Consider the following 17,605-nt stretch of genomic DNA (forward strand, 5'->3'; position numbering starts at 1 on the left):
TTTTTCACTTTGACCTTTATTATTTGTTTCTTTGGATTTCAGGCCTCAGATCTGTGGGCATACAGCTTTCACTGGTTTAGTTTGTAAAGCTAAAATTGATGTCAATGATTAGATAATTTTTTTCTCTTCCTTTCGCTTGGTTCTTTGAGAGACAGTCTTATGCTGTAATCCAGGCTGGCCCCTTTAACCACTAACAATCCTACTGCCCCAGGTGCTGGAATATGGTATAAACCACCACACCAGATTCCTTCTTTTCTAAGGATAGTACTGCATGAATCTGAAGCGGAGTCAAGCCCTGCCTCGCACACACTGCCTCACATATTCTGGCATAGTGTATTGTTTCATTTTCAGCCAGTTTGAAAATCTGGCTTTATTTTGGTTTCTTATTTGACCCATGAAAACTATGTATAATTTTCAAACATTTGAGTATTATCCTAAGATTTATGGTTCCCTATGGTCAGAGAACACTTTTTTAAACAAGTTGGTCTATCTTGGTAAATATTCAGTGTTCACTCAAAATATTTGTTCTACTGTTTTTGAGTGGGATACTCAATAAATTATAATAAGGCCAAACTGGCTGTTAATGTCCCTCAAATCTTCTCTGCCTGGCTGATTGTCTATTTACTCTGTCAGTTATTGAGAAAGGGATACTGATGTTTCTCTCATGATTGTGATATATTTCTCCCTTTAGTTCTGATTTTTTACTTTGTGAAATTGAAGCTGTTACTGCAGATATTTATGGCTTCCAGATTGACAACTCCTCCTCTTCCTCCTTCTCTAGGCAGGGTCTCTCATGTAGCCCTGGTTGGTTTGGGATTTGCTGTGTACACTAGGCTGGCTTTGAACTCACAGAGATCTGCCTGTCTCTGACTCTAGCGTATAAGATTAGATTATTAAGAAATTTGCTACCATGATCTCTTCTGCTCTAACATGTACTTTACAGTTATGAACTGTTTACTTCAAAGGTTTTCTCTTCATCATTACAGAAATTTGGTTGTGATGTTCCTTTGTGTTTTCTTCATGCTTGTGTTTGGAGTTTTCTGAATTCACAGATCTGCAGGCTTTGTTTTCAAAAACTTTTGTTCATTATTTTTTCCAATTTTTTTGTATGTGTGTGTGGTTATAGACATGTAGAGGCCAGAGGTGTTTTCCCTCAGGCACTGTCTACTTTGTCAGACAGGTTCTCATTATGTAGCCCTGGTTGGCTTGGAACTCACTATGTAGCCCAGGTTGACCTTGAACCCACAGAGAGTCATCTGCCTCTGAATGCTGGGATTAAAGATGTGAACTCCCATTCCCCGCGATGTTTTCTTCTCTATCTTTCTTTCAATTCTTTTCCCATTCTTCCTCCCTCCCTCCCTCCCTCCCTTTCATTTCTGTTTTTCAGATAGGGTCTCTCATTTGCTTAAGACTCTTCAAAAAAGCTAGACCGGCTGGCCATGGAGCCCCAGGGATACCCCATGTCTGCTTCCTTCCCCAGCGCTTTGATTACATGTGTACAGGGCCAAGTCCAGCTTTTCACATATGTTCCAGTGTTCCAGCTTGGGTCATCATGTTCTACAGCAAGGGCTTGACAGACTAAGCTGTCTCCCTAGCCCTCTCCCAGTATTTAAGCTGTAGAGCTCCTTCTCCATGGTTTCAGTGTGGTTGTCCACCATTGTGTCTCGGTCACTTTTCTCCTGTTAGTGTTGTGCTGACTCCACATAGTATACCCAAGGGCTCACATGTCAGTCTCAGAGACTCAGACTAGAGCTTGATACACTTTAGTCCTTTACATCTCGAGTATCATACTTAGTGGGATATGGTTGTGACAAATATTTTCAATGTATTTGTTGGCTAATTCTAACACCTGTGTCAATTCAGTTTTGAAGATTACTTTCTCATTCTGAGGGAACCCTTTTTCTTTGCATGCTCCATTGTCTTTGGTTGGATATTTGACATTTGTAAGATGCTTACCTCATTACACACTGGGTATTTGTGTATTCCAGTGGATACTGAACTTTGCTCTGTGACACTCCCAAGTTCCTTGGAATTGGCTTAACCCTTGTGGGTCTTGCTGTCATGATCTATTAGATAGGTCTGCATGAGGGTTCAATGTAGGGCCACCTGTTGGCACTACTGAAGCAATACTTTATTGACTTAGCCCCCACCTCTCAAGGCCATCAAATGTCCCATCAGCTTTTTGGTCTCCCTAGTGGGGACAGACATTATTCCAGGGTGGCACTGATGAATCTCTACACATATCCAGGTTCCTACCCTCTGTGGCTGTCTCATTTTCTTGGGCTTGTAGCTCTAGGTGCCCACTCAAGATAGCCCTCTGTGACTGGTAAGGTCTCTATTCTCACTCCCTACAATGGCCTGGAATCTCCTAAGGCAGGAAATGTCAAATGGAGAACTTTTTTTTTCTGTCTTTCAAAGATCAGTGCACCTGCCTGATGTTCAGTGTTTTGAAAATTACCATTTCACATGCATGGCCTAGTTCTTGGGCTTGTATCTGGCAGAGGAAACAATAGCCTGTGGTTCCATCCTGCCCAGAAGTGGAAGCACCCCTTCTTCTTAAATCAAGGGCTGCCTACCTTCTGCTTTCAGGATATGACCCCATGGAGAGCCCTCTCCTGACTGCCCCTCTTGCCAAGCTCTGGGGGGCTGAGGAGTTGCTTGTGGTAGTGATGGGGACAATCTGTCAGTGGACTCCACAGAGATGTGATGTGACACTGGTCACTGAGTACCTGAGTTGGTTGGGGCCATTCTCTGAACAGAGTCACACCAGTCAGCCATCCCTAGTCTCCAATATGAACACTGAGAAAAGAACCCCCATGCTCAGCAGTTAGCAATAGCAAGAATGAGAACCAAGAATCCATGACTATTGCTGATGTCTCTACACAGAGAAGTGTCCCCAAACTGGAGGAAAAGACTGAGGAGCCACCCACACAGTGGCACGACAGGTCAGGAGAAAGCCGAGGTGGACTCACCTGGGCTGGTGAGCTGTGGCTACAGGTTGAGGACTTGACTGTCCTGTGAGCCTTGTCAAGTGGGACCTGGAATTATTCTCACGAAAAACCACATCACCACGGAAACCTTCCCCACCGTGGCTATACAGTGATCAGTAGGGGAACAATTGCCATTCCTACCTTAGGAGAGGCAGTTTCTGAGGCTGGGGAATGTCCAGATGGGTGGGACTCTCCCTCACCATGATCATACGTTCTATACTGGAACTACGTCACACACAGAATTAGGAACAGGTGCAATGAACTAAGCTGCCTCTCTCGGCAGAGTCTACCTGCCTGTGAGATAGACTCAAGACAGTGATCTTGTCAGGAAGAGCCTGCACGAGTTCAGACTGGTGTCAGTTGCGGTCAGTCCTTAGAAAGGTTGGCCGCGTGGGAGTGTGTGCGCATGAAATGTGCAGGCTGTGAGAAGTGGCCATGGTGTATCTGAGTCCAAGGCTAGGGCTGCCAATCTTTCCAGTCTTACAGCTCTCACAAGAATGTGGCAGTTGGGGATAAGCAGGAGTGCTAATCCGGCTTTGATGCTGACCCTCTGACAGTCCAGGGCGTGGGGTCAGGACCACCCGCTCTGGCCCTGGATTAAACATCGTGAGCTAAAACGCTTCCATGGCTAAGGATGCTCTGAGACACAGACAACCTGCCTGTAGACCTCCCTGACAGGGCTTCTGGAAGGGGTAAAGGGCCAGTGGTGTGCCGTTCTTACAGGAGAGGGTTTTGGGCATATAACATAGCCCATAGTCTCTGTCTTAGATTCTGATGCCACAGTCTTTGTCCTCATGAGCCAGATGGTAGATGACCTAGATGCTGGAATGTTAGTGACAATACAGATCAGGAGGGGCACAGGAAGGGGCCACTGCAGGGAGGGAGTTACAGCCACACTATCGCCAAGATGACACTTGAGCAAAACCAGGAAGCTGGCGAGGGAGTGAGCCAGAGTGTATAAAAAAATGAGTGTTTCGCCGGGCGATGGTGGCGCACGCCTTTAATCCCAGCACTCGGGAGGCAGAGGCAGGCAGATCTCTGTGAGTTCGAGACCTGCCTGGTCTACAGAGCTAGTTCCAGGACAGGCTCCGAAGCCACAGAGAAACCCCGTCTCGAAAAACCAAAAACAAAAAGTGTTTCGGTAGAGGGGACATACAGAGATCCCGAGGCCCAGCAGAACCTGTGTGTGTGTGTGTGTGTGTGTGTGTGTGTGTGTGTGTGTGTGTGCGCACGCGCGCGCGCGTGGAGTATCCAGGCAGCTGTGACTGGATTGCTACAATGAGGAAGCCAGAGCTGCCTGCGGCCATTAGGCCCCCTGCTTGTTCTAAGCAAAAGGAGAATATGAGGTATTTGGCAGAAGGTGACAAAGGCTTAAAAAGGCAGAGATGCAGTGGCCACACTGGAGGCAGGGAGCCAGGAGAGCTCTAGATCTGAGTCTCCTAGAGCAAAGGTGGCCAGGTGGCCGAGCCAGTCAGGGAAGTGAGAAGCAGGAACAGATCTGAAGGTGGAGTCCCAAGACTTGCTGACAGAGTCAATGTAGGGAAGGTGGAGGGAAAGGTGGAAGAGAAGGAGAGGGGAGGGAGGAATAGCCATGGGTCTCCACTGTGCCAGCACCTGAGATGGCCTGGGAGAGACCCTGGGTATTTGTCGGGGTGGGGGGTAGCTTCTGGGAGGTGGTGTTTCTAGAAGCAGGAAGGCCCTGAGCTGGCAGGTAACAAGTGTTGAAGGGAATGGGCTGCATGGCCGCCGCGGGGAGAAAAGGCACTGGGATGTTTGAGGCCACAGTCACACCTGGATTGCCACATTGCGCCATGGAATGGACAGGAGTTTGCATGAAGCTAGGGTTGGGATTTTGCCTGGTGAGAATTCCACATGGAGATGGGGTGTGGGTGCTCAGGGTGTGCGGGGGCTGATGGAAAGTCAAGTGTGATGGCAGTGACACCTGGCTTCGGGGGCAGAGGGGAAGCTGCAGAAGGCAGGTGGTTACCAGCAATGGCATGTTCACACTGCATCTCTGGCAGAGGTGGCACAGCAAGGGTCTCTCTCTGCCTTAGCTATCTCCATTTTATGACAATAGTGGCCCCGCCTCTTAGCCCTAGGATGTAGAGGTTAAAAGTGCAGGCAGGCAAGCCCTGGAACAAGCAAGGGAGCTTATTCTCTTACCCTTAGCTGGGCTGCTGCTGTTGCTGCTGGTGGTGGTGGTGCCAGGAGCTGAGGTAGCCAGGCTGTGTGGGAAGCAGGTGGCTGCTGCCTCCTCCTCCCTCCAGGCCATCCCCCAGAGGGCAGTGCAGGATCACCTCTGACCACACCGCTTCTCTAGCTGGGAGCCCACAGGCTGCCCTGCCTGACCTAGGGCTTGCTCTGAAGGCCTCTACTTTCTATCTGCCTAGTTCAGAGTAGGTGCAGGCCATGCAGCACTGCAGCAACACCACTGGAGAGGAAGTGCCTGCCCAAGCCACACAGCTAGGAGTGGGTCCACGTCACCCTCCACTGCAGGCTGGCTCCCCCCACTCCGCTAGCATCCCCTTCCTTTAGAGCCCATTGCAGCCAGTGTTCTTTCATTGGTCCCTCCAGGAGAGCTGGAACCTTGCTTGTCAAGTTAGGTCTGGCTCACACTGGGCCAGCTGGGATTTGGGCCCAGACCACCTTGCACATGAGAAGAGGCAGAGACCTAGAGTGAGGGGTCTTCCTGTGGGCAAGCACAGCCATTCCTGTCCTGGGCCTGCTTTCTGCCTTGCTTTACTGATACTGTGTGCCTATCTACCTCAGTTAAACGAAAGGGAAGTTCCTGACCCATGCAGCCATAAGCTCCCTGGAGCTCAGACCTTGAAAGATGAACAGAGGACTCAGGGCACCCCGACTTAGGCAGTGGTTGGGGCAGGCTCCTCTAGGACCCACCCTAGTCCCTACCTCATTCCAGTGCTGAGCTGGTCTGGCCTGCGGAGAGCAGGAGGTGGGTGTGCCTGGAGCACACGCCAGGGAGGAAAGAGGACATGAAGACAGAGGCCTCTGGAGAGGGGCACAGAGGTGCTGGGGGGATGCGGGTGGGAGGTGGGGGTAGGGAACAGGAAGTTCAGAAGAGCAGGAAGGGAAACAACTGGCAAGACTGAGAGGGGAGGCAGGCAAAGGCAGGAGCTGGAGGGCCAGCCTGGCCACTGAATAGGTTTATCACTTGTAGGTTAATGGCTGGGAAGAGCCCGCAGCTGGAAGCCCTCCGAGTGCCAGCTAAATGCCTCACAGCAAACCCCATCTGTGCAGGGCTCTGGGAACAAAAGCCCCACGTAAACAACTGAGGTGTGGAGTCTCTGGGTAACTCAAGGACCTCACATTCAGACACCAGAGTTGTGAAACCTGAATACCTGACTAGGTTATTTAACCGTCTTCTGTGCTTGATGGCAGTGGAATGTGGACTTACCAAGCATGAGTCATCAGGAGCAGCACCTAGGAAAATACCCAAGTCACCCCAATTACACCATTATCAATGGCTGCATCGCCCTGCAGCCCAACGCAATGAAACTGGTGAGAACGCCAGCTGGGCCGGGCCTGGAGGAATCTGGCTCTTGGCGAAGATTGCCTGCCTGGCAGCGGCCTCTGCAGTCATGCCAAGCCACAAGCCCTGTGTGGTCGATGTGCAGTGTCAGGCCCATTTTACAGTTATGGAAACTAAGGCTTACCAGGGCTCGGTCCACTCCTGCAGCTTCAACCATAGAGGAGTGCCCAGAGGGAGAAAAACTGTTTCAAGAGCTGACTGAGCACTGGATGGGGGCAGCATCACTGGGAACTGCCATCTTGGCTGCTGGAGTGACCATCCAGGGAATATCCAGTTTGTGTTAACATATGCCATGAGCTGTGCAGGCAGCTTTTCAGTGATAGGTGCAACTGCCTCTGCTTCGTAGACAACAAGATGAAAAGAACCCATCACTGGCCAAGGCCATGCAGTTGGTAAGTAGGTAAGTTCAGCCCCTGTGTGACCAGTCTCTGTTGCTTCTCCTGATGATGGCTACCTAGAGATGAACAAGTGGACAGCAGGAAACTTGCCTGCCTTTAGCTCCTTGTGTGCATACAACCATGCCCACCTGCACAGACCACATGGGCCTCCTGCCTCTGACGTTCTGTGGCAGTGAGCCTGGCCCGGTGGAACAAGGAGCCAGCTACAGCTGGCCCACCCACGAGCCAGTAGCGCTCCTTGCTCTTAATCAGTAAGATATGTTTCTGGAATAAAAACCACATCAGCATTTTCATTTTCAAGTTCAGACAAGGATTTTTTTTTTCTTTCCCTTCCTAATTTTCCCTTCATATGGGTGAGGCTAATCCTCCCTCTTGACTGACAAGTCTTTAGACTCAGCCACACTTAAGGCAGCAAAGAATCAATGACAACAATCTAGGGAGACTTCTTCCTTGAGTTTTTCAGATTTCAATAATGCCACAACCCATAATTACCAATGTGAACATTTTAAAGCAATCCCTAAACTCCAGTGAAGCCCATCCCTGTCCTGAGTTCTGAAAAATGAGATAGAAGGTCCTTTCTCAAGTGTGGGTCTACGCTGGGAGGCTGGGGTCAACAGGGACCAAGAGCCCTGTAGACACTGGAACTTGGGGCAGAGGTGAGTGGGGAGGAAAGAGGGGCACTGAAGATCTGCACCATCAGTTCCGGTGTGCACTGCAGCTCAGGAGACACCACCACAACATCCAGGAAGACAAGACAGGGTGTGGGGGGTGGGGCTAGGAGGGTCACCATGGCGACTGAGTAAATATTAGTATCTCCTCCCCTCTACTGTCTCAGAATACATTCAACTTAAAAGACTGCTTCTAAAACTGAGCTTGACTTCTATCTTTTAAGAAATGGGGAAGGGAAGATAAATGCAGTGTAATTATAAATTTGTTGGACATTTGTTCAGGAAGGTTCCCAAGTGAAGCCCCAAAGTGGGATCAGAGTCAGCCAGGCAAAAGATGGCTCTATGCAGAGCTAATGGCATGTCTAAGTTCTAGAGTTGAAACTGGGACAAAGTTCAGTTGTGTGAAGTTTTCATGGCTCTACTGGCCATTCCCACATTTTTCACTGTGGGGCCTGTCCCAGGCATTGATGGATGTGACACTGGGGCCCTGACTACTAAATGCCAGTGACATTTCTTGACTTCAAGTGACAACTCATACTCCCACACATCCTCAAGTGCCCCCTGGTGGGGGTACTGAGTACTGCCACTGATTACTCGGGTACTGTGTGGCTCGAGGTAGGGGAAGGTGATGGTTAGCAAGAACAGTAGAAAGTTGTAGGCACCAGCTGGACCATAAATGATCCTAATACTCTGCTGTGGGGTAAGTCTTTGGATTGGGTAAGGGAAGGGAATGACAAAGACAGATCTGCACTCCAGATCTTTAGAGGGAAAGGAGACTGAAGGCGGAGGACTGGAATTTTCTTTGTGGCAAGATTAATCTCAAATTCAATTTCTTTAATATATACAGAGTATTTGGGTCTTCATTTGTCCATTTTAATAATCATTTCACAGAAATCATTCATTCAATTTAAGTTGTCATTTCTGGAGGGGCACACACTTTGTAAAACTATAGCCTCACTTTCTGCCTTGTGACTGTAGGGTTGGTAGTGTTGCCCCTCTTCTGCTGTTCTCACATACTTGAGGTTTTCCTTGAGCACTTCCTAGAGATTTACCAACCTCGTGACTCTCCAAAGACAGTTTTTGATTTAACTTTATTGCCTGCACATTTCCTTTCACTGACTTCTGCTTTCATTGGTAGGACTTTCTTCTTGTTTCATTGCTCACATCTGTCTGGTTTCTGTGGTGATCACTGATTTTACATCTCTCTTCTAATGGAGCATTTCTGAGTTCCAAATTTCCTCAAAAGCCGTTTTGTTTGTATTCTCTTTACATCAACATGTTCCAAATTTGCTTTTAATTTCATCTTTGACCTAAACAAGTTATGTACAAGTATGTTGAATATTTCTTAAAATTCACTTTTTTGCAGACATCTTTATGTGATAGATTCTAATGGTTTGTGAAATTTTATTTAGTATAATTAAGTATAAATTAAAATTAGGATAAAGTTTTGAGTAAAGTGAAATGAGTATATAGATTATAGAAGAAAAAAATTTCTGAACATCAAAAGTATATTCATCTTAAAAATGGATTTGGATAGAAACTACATTTTCCTCTCAATTCTACTGAAATCACTTTTAAAAGACATAAAAAGCTGGGTGGTGGTGGTGCATGCCTTTAGTCCCAGCACTCTGGAGGCAGAGGCAGGTGGATCTCTGAGTACAAGGCCAGCCTGGTCTACAGAGCAAGTTTCAGGACAGTCAGCACTACAGAGAGAAACTCTGCCTCAAAAAAACAAAACAAAACATCAAAATGTGACATAATAGTTCCATTTTAAAGTATGTTCATGACAAGTTGAAAACTGATTTACCTGCAAGTGAAAAACACAAGATGCAAAGGTTTAAATATAACTGTAAGTGTTGCTATAGATTTCTTTGTCCTTTTGGAATCACATAAACAAAAAGTATGATGAAAAGTAGGCAGGATAAGAGATCAAAGGGGACGTGGAACTTGTTTTTTAAGTTTGTATGGATAATTTTATTATCAATATGCCACTGATAGAAATGAAAACCCAACAGGCCCCTAATAAACAAGTTGAAAATTATCAATAAAAAAGCTAACTCTATGGTAAGATGATGCAAAGAACTACCCCAAAGGAGAAAAAAACAAAACAGAAAACAAAAATAAAATCCCCAAGTACAAGTAACTAAAGATACAAAATAAAATAGACATGAGTAAAAGAATCTCACATAGGGAAAACAACAACCGTTGCCAACAATCTCCCAACACTGGTTGCACAGTCCAGCATGGGGGCGGGGGAGGTAGTGCCTCCAAATTCCAAGGCAAAACCCAAACAACATAAAACAAAAGCCCAGGCTGGCCTTCAGCTCAGTGTAGCTGGGGATGTCTTCTTTTTTACAAAGGATGAGGCTCTACCCACTGGGAAGGAAGTAGTAGGGATGCAGGGCTGCCTTGAACAAGGTACTGTGGGAGCAGAGCCACATGTGGAGGTACCAATCCTGGGAAAAGTCACTGTCTGATGCAGGACAGAGGAGAGTGGGCATAGGTGCAGGAGGCCAGGATGCTCAGTGCAAAGCTGGGGAGCTCCTGCTCATAAGCCCTGAAGAAGGTGAGAGGAGTTGGTGGAATTGGATGTTCCAGCTGCTGTTTTGTTTCCTAGTCTCAGAACCACATTACCTCTCCTGGCACCTTCCTTGGTCTAGTAGCACCTTCTGTTGATTCAGGAGGAAAACCACTGTCTATTTCCTAGTGCTGGTCCAGGGTCTGGCAGTTGGTATTTGTTAAAAAGATGAATGGCCAGACAAGAGAGCTGGGGAATGCCAGAGCCCAGTAGTGAAGAAGGTATGCTGGGCTGTCCTGTCCTGACCATTTCTGAGACTGAAGTGACCTTCTGTGACTCACAGAGATGTTGGGTCTGTCTCTGGTTCTGAGACTGTCATCTCATGAAACAATCAATGGCAGCCAGGGCATGTCACCAGGATGCGCAGACAGCACTAACCATCAGCTGGCCACAGTTCTTGAGGAGTTCTTGAAAAGAGGACATTATGGAGGGGGCAGAGGCACAAACAGGACCTTGAGAAGCGACAGTTTGAGTAAATACTGAAAGGAAGGACTGGCAATGGATTCTGCCCATCCTGAGATGACTCTAAGTAGAGCTAGAGCTGGTTCTGCCTTCAGCCAAGACCAGGCTTCCTGGGTCTGACTCCCCCAGCCCACGCAGTAGGAACCACAGCTGACTCATTTGCTGGGCATTTTTAAGAGCAATTCACTTAGTAAACGACTGGCATTAGTTCTTCTATCTAGCAACATGTATCTCTTTCTTGTGGGGTCCCTGCAGTCAGAGCTCTTTCTTAAAAGTCTTCAGTGGGCCCCTATATGTGGCTCATACACTATGGTTAGTCGAAAGTGCCTTCTGCTTCAAGGCCCCTTTCTGATAGATGGCCCTTGGCACTAACAAACCATTAAGCAGTTCCTGCAGGTGTGGTTCCTGGCCTGAGCCCATGCATCCTGGCTCCCTGCCTGGAATACCCTTCCCGTCCATACCATCATGAGATATAGTCTCCTCCAGGAAGCCTTTCCCCAGTGGCCCCATGCTTCTGTGGTCACTCCGGGACCCACCAACTGCTTAACTCATGTATGCCCCTTATATTACACTGTGAGCTCATCCAGAGCAAAGGATAAAGCATTTTACTGATGCAACCTTCAGTAGATACTAAGCACTACGTTCATGTCGACTAGGGCTGCCATACCAAATGGCTGGCAGCTTACACAATACACACTGCCCCACAGTTCTGGAGGCTGAAGGCCAAGATCAGGGTGTCGACAGGATCAGTTTCCTTGGAGGCCCTCCCTGGCTTGTAGAAGGTGACCCTCTTGCCACCTCCTCGAGGTTGTCTCTCTCTGATGGCTAGTGCAGCCAACTTGATAGATCTAGAATCACTTGGGAGATGGGACCGGGCATGCTTATAGGGGATTATCTTGTTTATGCTAATGATGTGGGAAGACCCATCTTAATTGTGGGTGGGACCTATGTCAGGGGATCCTGGACTGTATAAAAGAGAGAAAGCAAATTGATCCCTCATGGCTTTCCAACTGCTGATTCGATGTGGCCAGCTGTTCCAAGATCCTGTTACCCACAAATGGAATGTACCACGGAACTGTGACCCAGGAGGTTACAGTTAGGTGCCTACTGGGGCTGGAGTCTACTTACAGATCCAGAAGCAAACGCTAAGTAGCACAGTTGAGTCCCAAGAAAAAGAAGCTTTGGTTTGCCTGCATACTGCTGAAGCAGCATGGAGTGGTGGAGTTTAGCTCAGCCCCATATGCCTCTGATCCCTCACCCTAGCTCCAGAGTACACAGCTGGATACATACAGATTACTATTCCCTTGCAGATGCTCAAGTCCCTAATTAAAATGGAAGCGGTATTCGCACAGAGTCTCTACACAGCCCTCCCCTCATTTAGGTCCTCTCTAGATTACGTAGAGCACCTAGTACAATGTACATGCCATGTAAACAAAACAGACATTTGAGGTATTCTGACAGGGAAAAAAAATCAGTGTACGTTCAATAGACTCTTTTCTTCTTTTTTCTCCCTTTCTTCCATCCATCCTTCCTCTCCCCTTCCCCCCTTTTGAGACAACCCTAGTTTGTCTCTAACTTTCAATATGGACTATGTTGGCTTTGAACTCAGAGATCCATTTGCTTCTGTGCTGTGGAATATTATTTTAACTGTGTAAAGGTATAGTACATTTGTTCCTGCTGCTTTTGTTAATGATGCAAAGTTGTGTTACATTTGTTTAAGTAAAATTAACCTGAGGTCAGGAGGCTGAGTCAGCACCTAGCTGACAGGAAGGGGTAGGGAGGAACAAAGTGCAGTGAGGGTTCTTTAGTGGGGGGCTGAGCAGAAGGAGGCCCCTTTTCAGGAGGAGCAAGAAAAGGAGAAGACTCCAGGGGCTACTCACCTAGTTACACAACCAGTATGGAGTAAGAAGGAAAGAGAGGACTAGAGAATAGAGAAAGACAAAAGGTAGATGGAATAATTTAAGAAAAACTGGCTAAAAATAAGCAAGTTAAGGCTGGACATTCATAAGAAAGAATATGTCTCTATATATTTATCTGTAAGCTGGGTGTGTCTCCAAAGAGTATTCAAAACAAAACAAAACAAAAACAAAAAACAACTACACCTTTGCCTTCTGAGTGCTGGGATTAGATATGCACCACTATATTCAGCTGGAGATATTTCCCTCTTGCCAACTCAAAGATCCAGAGATGCAAAATCCACAGAGACAGGGTTGATTGTACTTTTAGAGTTCTACCTGGAGGTTAGATACAAACAGAAATAATGTTTAATTGTATCTGTGCATCTTTGGGTACTCGGATTATAAGTGAGAACCACCTTTAGTTGGTTGTGTGTTACACAAACACAGTGTATCTGTGTGTGCTTTTGTTCCTAATAACTTTATTGGCTTAATATATTTCCTAAAGAACCACTTTCTGGCCTCATCATTTTTGCTCCATGTTTGTTTCTTGTTTAATTATGCTTTGTTCTCCGCTTTCAGGCTTACGCTCTCATCCTTTCTATTTAATATGGACCGTTGTATGTGCATTCAAGATCTCATTTGCTCATTAACAATAACTTTTGCTATCGCTCACCAACTTGAGAATACAGCATTTTTATAACCTTTCACTTCCTGCAATTTCTCTATTTAATTTCTATGCTTAGGGGGACTTTCTAGTCACCTTGGTTTTGCCATGTAGCTTAGATACTCTCTGATCAGACAGTATTAGGTACGTCTGAGTTTGTTGAGCTGAGGACACTTATAGTAAACGGCTCCATGCGTACTTAAAAGAACGTCTGCTGTGGTCCTGGATGCAGTTGCTTTACCTGCCCAGCACATGGACAACCTTTGTCTGTTTATCTTACCATTTCCTAAGAAAGGCCTTCAGTTAGTCTAGTAGTGATAAGTTCCACAGAATTTTGTTTTTGACAGTTATCTGTATTCTCTTTTCATTATTGAGGACTCTTTTTGTTGGGGGCATATAAAGATGTAGGTTAGTGGTTGTTTACTTTCAGGTCTTCAAAGACAAGATTCTTTTTTCTTCTGTTTCGACCTTTCTGTTGGTAAGTTAGCTGTTATCCTAAGAGCCGTTCTTGACAGCAATCAGTGTTCTGCCTTGTAATACTTATTGTACAAAAATTATCCTAAAACACACTTGAACTGCACATGGTGGTCAGTTTCTGTGGATGAGCATGCCACAGATACAGTTCTGCAGGTGCTCTAGCTCTCGGCCTGCTATGAAGACAGTCACTGAAAGCTGGGATGGGAGGAGAGGGCCTGGCTCCATACTTATCCATTGTGCAGAGGCCTCTTTGCAAGACCAACTGCAGTCTCAAGTCTTTGTAAACCTAACGACCCTAGTGACACTATACTGGTAGATAGAAGCAAGCAAGCAAGCAAGCGAGATTTCAAGGTGTCAGCATCACAGAAGGCATGGTTTCTAAGAGGCAGGATTACTGTGAGCCAAGTCAAGAGCTCCAGAGGTGTCTACCCTCTTGTCAAGATGCTTTATAGTTGATGTTCTTGTTGCAGATTTTCAGTAATTTTACAATGCAATTTTCCCTTTGATTTATTGTTCCAGGTTCACTGACTTTTTTTTTTTTAAACTCTGTGGCTTTGTGTTTATCTCCTATGTTTCAGAAACTCTTGGCTAGCACCCCTTCCAAACAACTTCTGCTCCACGGTAGTCTAGGGTGCTAACCTTTGAAGGGTGCCCTCTTCTATTAAAGTTTAAAAACAAAGTGTGCTATGGCACAGCATCTGCCTAGCATGGCAGGGGCTCCACGTTCTACCTTTAGTGTTTGAATAAATGTGGGTGGGGAGTTTGCCACTGACAGCAGGGATGGTTTCTCCTAAGGCCGCTCTCTTTGCCCTATAAATGCCTGTCTTCTCTCTTAGTACAGTATTTTCTCTGAAGCCGTGCCCAAATTTCCTTTTCGTAAGGGTATGAAGTTTTACGAGATTAGAGTCCACCTAATATCAAGGGCCCCCCTTATATTACCTTAATTATCTCTTTAAAGATCTCTAAGTGAGATCACATTCCAGAGGACTGGAGGTTAAGATTTTGGTGCATATATTTGACAGGAGGCATGAACACAACTCAGTCTACAATACCTGCCAAAATGCCCTTTCACTCATAAACATGCTTATCTTGAATTGCTCAAAATAATGTCTCCAAAAAAGGTAAAAACCATGCTTTTACCCCCAAAGGCTGCCAAAGCTGTAAACATGTTGACCCTGTTGGGGTCAATGTGGTACTTCTGAAAGCTTGTTTATACATGTTGAGATAAAATTCAGTCTCACATGCTCTCCCTCCAAATTGTAAAGAATTCTCATGATGTCATGGAGAGAAAGCCTGTAGTCTTCACACCTACTCTGTGAGGCATAACGCTGTTCATCAGACTCAGCAGGCACCACTCTACCTCTCTAGCCAGTCAGGTAGGCTGAGCATACAATGCATGCTGGCCGTATGGGACTCCAGCCTTTGTGCATGATGGGCAAGAATCTGCAGGAGGTGGCCACTAACTATCTGGAAGGACACTGGGTCACAATTATACAGGTGAATAATGTCTTATTTTCTTCAGGAAGCTGAGTATCCACTGGGAGTCAACTTCAGGACCTGGTCTGTCCATCTTCTGCTCTCTAACTCTTTCTTTGTTTCTAATATTCTTTTCTGAGAAACCTTTGACCATGTATTGTCCCTGACTTGACATACATGTAAATTAAAATGCATGGAATGTTCTATGAAGATGATGAGGTCACTAAAATTCTTTTGACGAAGAAACTGTAATAGCCCGCTATCTTACACACGATGCTCAGTGTAGACTGGTTTGAGATGTGGGCTGTAAGTCAGGTCTCTTCCTAGGATGTCCACACAGTCCCTAAGACTGTTTTACACCATCATCTGTATGAGAAGCCAGTGGCTCCTAACATGTATTCCCAGTCCTGTCTAGCCTTGTGAATTCAAGTCTTCTACTTAGGACCAGTTGTATGTCTAAAAAAAATCTGACCAAAAGGGAAGACTGGATGCGGTACCCCGAAGTAAGTACACTAGTAAGAGTGATTGTTTGCATGGAGGGTCTCCATTTGAGTGAACGCAACACCACACATCTAGCTGTTCAACAAAAGCCTGTGTGTTATTCTTGGCCATTCCATCAACTCTTTCAATAATCCCATAAGCAGATCCTAAGGGCTCTACTTCCAACATACGCCAACTTAACTCTGTTTCCACTGACATCACGCTGGTCTAAGTCTCCACCATTGGTATAAGTTACTGCTTGGCACCACATCTTCATTCCTTTTCTCCATTGTATTTCCCACACAGCAACAAGGGTCGTCATTTATAACTGTAAACTCAACCTTCTCATTTGCAAAAAAAGATTCCACATTTTTGGCATGTACATCAAGTAAAGTCAAATTTCTTCCAGCGCTTTGTAGATCAAGATATCTAGCCTTGTAGCCCCCATGGCCAGTGTCACGGCATTCTCCTTTTGGGTATGAGTCCTAGTACCACTTCTGGTGCTTAACAAAGACAGCCATCCAGTTCCATCCAGTAGGATGTTGCTCCACCATCCTCCAGGGTCTATTTCAGTCCTTTTCAGCCCTCTGTGCACAAGTGACTAAACTCAGAGAGCACACCCTATTACCACCAGCTTTATTTTCTTCCTGCAGTTAATACTGTTCCTATTTCATGGCGTGTTCGCATGTTAGCAGGATTCCTGTCAGCCTCATCAGAATGCAGCCTCGTGAGGGGAGGGACCGTGGCTGTCCTGCTCACTGCTCTAGCACCTGGGATTCTGAGAGGAAATGCAGGTTCAAGAGGCCAAGCACGTCATTCTAGGCTACACAGCTAGCAAAAAGTGTAGCTGAGAGTTGGACCTAGGTTTTGGAATTGTGAAATCTACAACCTTCAGTTTCCTTTGTGCTGTGTCTCGGGCAAAACTGCAGCATGCTCTGCCACATTTGACTTCCATGTGTCCATGAAAAGCAGCCACATGGTTTTCCCACTCATTCTTGTCCACTTGACTATACTGATTAGCTGTTAAATATCTACTGCTGTGTGATCCTGGGAGATTTACTAGGTGACTCAACTGATTATTGTAAGTAAGCACTTCCTACAGAATCACATGCTTTTGTCCTCAAAGGCTCCAGGGAGGTGGGTAGCACTGTGAACCATGTTTGCAGTGATGAGAAAGAAGCACACATAGCTCACAGAATCTGTTTTAGTGTCTGCTGATGACAGAGCAGGACCCTAGCTCCCAGGTCTAACAGGGTACCCAAGCTCCTGCTTTAGTGACGGAAAGTGATTATCATCCATGCTTGAGTAAACAAAAAATGAAAGTCATGCTTTTAGGTTTTAGGTAGAGTAAGAACACAGGTTGGATGTAGTGGCACATGCCTTCAATCTCAGCACTTGCAGGTAGACCTGTGAGTTCAAGGAAAGTCTATTCTACCTAGTGAGTTACAGGCCAGCCATGGCTATACAGTGAGACCCTGTCTCAAAAATAGAATTATAAAAATCTTTAAAAAATTGAGTCACAATCATGGATTTTTCTCTGGTTATGAGAAAATTCTGGAAGTGTGATGGAGTCAATGCTAGAATCACTGCATGTACAGAAAAGACTTGGCTTAAATTCATGTGTCATCAAATTCATATTGTAAAATAGGATGTAGTAGTTGATCTAAAAAATAAGTACATAAAAATGTGTAAGGGAAAGGAGAACAAACATTGTGCCACAGGAAAAAAGACCCCAGAACTTTGAAAACAAGGATGGAGGCCAATGGAACTGAAGTTATCAGAACCTTGGACAGCACCGAGAGGGGTTTTTGGTTCCCTCAAAAGACTCTGAGACACTAAATTTATATTTTATCTTAATAGGTTGTTCCTCAGCTTCTCTGCTTACTTTCACCACTGCACATATAAAAGCTTATTACGTGCAGAACCTATAATGATGGGATAATTTTTAAACAAGTTTTCCTGCT

This window comes from Microtus ochrogaster, chromosome 15 (assembly GCF_000317375.1).
Source record: "Microtus ochrogaster isolate Prairie Vole_2 chromosome 15, MicOch1.0, whole genome shotgun sequence".
In the NCBI taxonomy this organism is placed as follows: Eukaryota; Metazoa; Chordata; class Mammalia; order Rodentia; family Cricetidae; genus Microtus; species Microtus ochrogaster.